General features: G+C 46.3%; 1 pseudogene; it reads left to right on the top strand.

Moving 5' to 3' along the window:
* Positions 1 to 643: 643 nt before the first annotated feature.
* On the top strand, positions 644 to 1,203 carry LOC119273404 (annotated as a pseudogene).
* Positions 1,204 to 4,947: the final 3,744 nt, after the last annotated feature.

The raw sequence follows: 4,947 nt of genomic DNA, 5'->3' as shown, positions 1-4,947 counted from the left end.
CTGGAAGAGGCGGGGGAAGAAGCCATGGCGGGATGGAACTTTCTGGCGATTGGTGGTCGTAGGCGCGCGGCTTTTAACCAGCGTGCTGGGCGTCGCGCGCTAAAACTACCGCGCGCGCCAATTTATTTCGCGCTCCAAATTTTTGTGCACCTGCCGGAGCTCGCCGCGTGGCCTCTCGCGCGCCAAACTGGCTATTTTTCCGGCGCGCCGCAAATTTCGCGTGCCTGTTGGAGATGCTCTGAGGGCGAGAAGGGCATCAAAGGCAAATTAACTGCGAACGAGGAACCTTTCTGCAAAATGTACGCAAAGTTTGCTCCACCCGAATATGTGCCACTGATCTTTAATCCGTTGGTCCAGCTTCGGTTTTCTATTTTTTCTACCGCATGCTCAGATTCTATTGTAGTCCGTCCTGTCTCATAACAGCTCGATCGATCTGCAGGCAATTATAATTCGTGTACGTCTCGGTCTACGTCCGTCCCTTCTCGATCTGAGCCCTTCATCTAAATATACAGCCTATACAGACCAAATCGACAACACAAACTTAGTTCCAGCGACAGTTTCGACGAGCGAGGGAGCTAGCGTTTCGACGAGAGATCCATCGATCCACACATCTCATATAGGTACGTACGTAGTCCTCAGGATCATGGCGGCGGCAGCGCTACTGCTGCTGCTGGTGTCGCTGGCGGCGGCGGCGGCGGCGCCCACGAGCAACACATCGGAAAGGTGGGAGAGGACGAGGAGCGAGGAGAAGGAGCGGATCTTCATGGAGTGGAAGGCGAGGCACGGGCACGGCACAACCAACAGCTCCCTGACCGAGGTGGAGGAGGAGCACCTGCACGCCATGTTTATGAAGGACTTCTGCGACATCGACCAGCTGGAGCACCGGTACACCATATTTAAGGAGGCCCTCCGCGACATCGACCAGCACAACGCTGGCTACGCCATCGGGGTCTACAATAACAACCGATGCATCGACCAGTTCAGCCATCTCATCCAAGAGGAGTACGAACTACGAAGCCGTCTGCTGCGGGTACTGGGAGGTGATGCCGTCCGAGGCCGAATTACAGAGGGTGGGCGAGATCCAGGAGCGCTTGTGGCAGGCATTTACTCATCGGTTAATTTAATTCTTGGTTGACAGGAAATTTACTGGATTGCTTTTTTATGGCTCATCAAGCATCTCCAATGTTTTCTATACCAGCAAAAAGTAGAGGATCTTTTTTAACATCAAAGTAGATGGTTTTCTCATAGATGAAATAGTTAGGATATAGTATGTCTGTGTTGCACATGGCTTTCATTATGCAAGATAGGAGAGGGAGTAGAGGCTTATTCTTTCATGCAAGAATATACTGATGCTGATTGGATTATATTCTTGCCTTGTTTAGGCGCATGGGACACACTACAGTGCTTCTATTTTCCATGTTTCTGCCCATGGCCTCACCGGACTACTATTATTCTGCAAGACTTGCAAAAAGCTTCCAGCACATATACATGGGGACGGTATCAATTGGAGACATGGAGCAGAGCTATTTTCTTGCAAGACAGGAAGTTGTTGCCATGCTGAATTGTGATATCATTAATCACAAAGCGGTTCCAACACTAGTAGCTTATCATTTTATCTCGTTCATAGAAAACCTGTCTGATTAATAAGTAGTTGTATTTCCCACGTATGTTTAATCATTGCATTTCTTTCCAATTAGCGTGGCGACATTCTCCCCTTGGCAGTGGGCACCCTAAATGTTTTTAGGATGTGTTTAGGGCACATCTAGATGTGCTCTAGTTATTGCATATCTAAGTGAGTGAATCAAGTATAAAGAAAAAAAGAAAAAAGAGAAAGAAAATATTCACACGAATCTCAATGTAAGACCAATGACATATGACTTAGATGTGCAATACTTATGGCACATCTAGATGTGCTTTAGCAAAACTGATATTTTTTTAAACAACGTTCTGCTATAGTTATTTCCCGTCATACTCAGCGCCAGGAATAGTGTTCCTAGGAACTCTGGTATACACTGCGAAGATGTTAAACAGTACTCCCTCCGTCCGGGTTTATTAGGCCTAAAGACAACTTCTCTTAGACCAAGACACATAGTAATTTGCTCATATTAATTCTTTCATTCTACTCCCAATGCACTCTCGCATATGCATACAACCAATGAAAAAGCATGTATGAAGTGTATTAATTTTCCAGCCTTAGCACCAACAACAATGACTTTCAATGCAACCAATGAAATGGCTGCATGGATGCACCTTTCCAAAGCGAGGCCTTATAAAAAGGGACATGCTTGTGATGCTGAGAGGCCTAATAAACCCGGACGGAGGGAGTATGTAACTAGCTGTATAGGGTTACTGTATATCTCATGTATTGTATCCCTTGTATATGGGACCAGACACATGGTGTACGTGCTAGCCTATACCGTAGTGGACCCATATATTGTCTATTGCATCGGTACACGCACTAGAACGAATCGAGGCCCTATGGGACCACGCTCCTTTGCTACCCGATTTTGGGCAAACAACTCCGAGCTCTAACCATCCACAGTTTAAGTTCGAACTAGGATGGCTCACTAGAGAGGGATTCCACAACCTGGTTAAGAAAGTATGGTCGCGTCAACATCGGGGTAACACACCCATTCAACGACGGAACAATCGAATTCGCGCCTTGCAATGATTCCTGAGATTGAGCAAAAAAGCCATCTAAACAATCTCGGGCTAAGCACACCGCCGGCATATACAAAAAAGAAAAGTTGCGACTATCTACCTTAATTGATGATCTTGATAAAATTGTGGAGGTGAGGCCTCTCTCTGCTGCTGAGATTGAGCAAAAAAAGCCATCTAAATGAGCAGATTGCCCGCTTTTTACGCGAGGAAGAGATTAAATGGTACCAACGTTGCAAGGCCGGCTCGCTTGTTCAGGGTGATTATAGAAAGAAACATATTTCGCTCTTGACCAGGACGAAGGCCATATCGAGGGGGATGCACTGCTTAGAAATTACATTACTAGGTAATACAAAGAGCTTTTTCGACCTTCACCTGAAAGCCCTTTTTCGCTGGACGAGTCTATTACTCATGACATACCTCAAGTTTCGGAGGTGGAAATGAGTTTTTAAGCTCTGCGTTCCTTGAAGAGGAAATTCAGACCGCGGTGTTCTGAATGGAACACAATAAGGCTCCAGGACCAGACGGTTTTCCAGTAGAGTTTTATCAATATTTTTGGGATATGATTAAGGCAGATTTGGTTCAATTGTTTAACCAATTGCATGCCAAAAATCTTGATATCGCTAGATTAAACTTTGGGGAAATTTTCCTTCTACCCAAGACTAAGGAGGCTAGTCGTATTCAACAAAACAGACCGATCTGCCTTCTAAATGCCAGCTTTAAGATATTCACAAAGGTGACAACTAATCAATTGAATGGGGTAGCTGGCCACGTGGTCAAACCCACCCAAACAACATTCACGCAAGGACGCAACATATTAGATAGAGTTGTTGTGCTGCATGAAACTATGCATGAGCTTCACCGTAAAAAGTCGAATGCAGTCATCTTCAAAATATACTTCGAAAAAGCATATGACAAAGTCAAATAGCCTTTTCTCTTGCAAACTTTGCGAATGAAGGGGTTTTTCACCAAAATGGTGTCGATAAGTAGAGAGTTTTGTTTCTGAAGGTAGTGTGTCTATCAAAGTCAATGATGATGTTGGCAACTACTTTCAGACTATGAAGGGGCTTCGCCAAGGGGACCCCGCATCCCCTATTTTGTTCAACCTTGTGGCCAATATGATAGCTACCCTTATTGAGCGTGCTAAAGTGGATGGTCAAATTAGTGGCGTCATTCCACATTTGATAGAAGAAAGTCTGTTTATTCTACAATATGTGAATGACACTGTACTTTTTATGGATCATGATCTAGATAACGCAAGAAACCTTAAATTGTTTTTATGTGCGTTTGAGGAGCTCTCTGGTCTCAAAACTAACTTCCATAAGAGAGAGCTTTTCTGCATATCTACTCGTGGGGGCCAAAGTGAATCTACAATCTAAAATATGTCTACATACATCTGTATGTTGGAGTCCATTTGAAATGTCAAAAAAAGACATATTTAGGAACGGAGGGAGTATCTTTGCTCGATTAATCGATGGCTCATCCCAAGGGTGTCAAAAGTGTGTATATATATCAGGTGTGCACAAGGCTGAAATGTACCGTAATGTACTTTTGTACAGTATAAACATATCGTATAAACAAGCTCATAGAGATGCAAGAACTGGAGCCACGTGCTGACGTACATGAAGTGGAGCTGACCTGATCCCTGGACTCGCATGCTACAAACGTCCAGGCAAACAACTAGACACATCACGGTAGTTTAAATCATGTCATGTTCATTTGAAAGAAAAAACATTTCGGCCTAACCTAAGGCGAAGAAAGCTCCCATGCAACTTCGGTCCATTGTTTACGCGAAGAGGTGGATCCCAGACCACTCTTCGGCCCAGAGTGCTCTTCGGCCTAAACGAAGCCGAAATGAGCTCTTCAGCCCTGGTCCACCTCTCACTACTAGGAAAATGCTTATAGGTAGACATTTAGCAGTAGCGTTGGTTACAGACCCCACACTACTACTATTTAGCAGTAGCGCCGGCCAGCACCAGCGCTACAAGCGCACGTTAGCAGTAGCACTGTATTTCACGGCCAGCGCTACTGCTAATGGGCCACGCTCTCGGCCCCCTGTTGCACCTTTAGCTATAGCACTGGGCCTCCTCCCCCGCGTTGCCGCTAAGCCCACCTCTGCTTCCTCCCGCGTCGGCCCGCGCACCCCTCTCCCCTCACTCACACTCACACGCTCACACCAGATCGAATTCCTCAATCGTCCCCCGATCCGGCCGCCGCCCCCGCGTCCTACTCTGGCCACCCTCCCCCGCGCGGGCCCCTCTTCCTCCGTCGGCCGCCCTTCCCCGCGCC

Source organism: Triticum dicoccoides, chromosome 3A (assembly GCF_002162155.2).
Source record: "Triticum dicoccoides isolate Atlit2015 ecotype Zavitan chromosome 3A, WEW_v2.0, whole genome shotgun sequence".
NCBI lineage: Eukaryota > Viridiplantae > Streptophyta > Magnoliopsida > Poales > Poaceae > Triticum > Triticum dicoccoides.
Note: the sequence above shows the minus strand (reverse complement) of the source record. Positions and strands in the feature narration are given on the sequence as shown.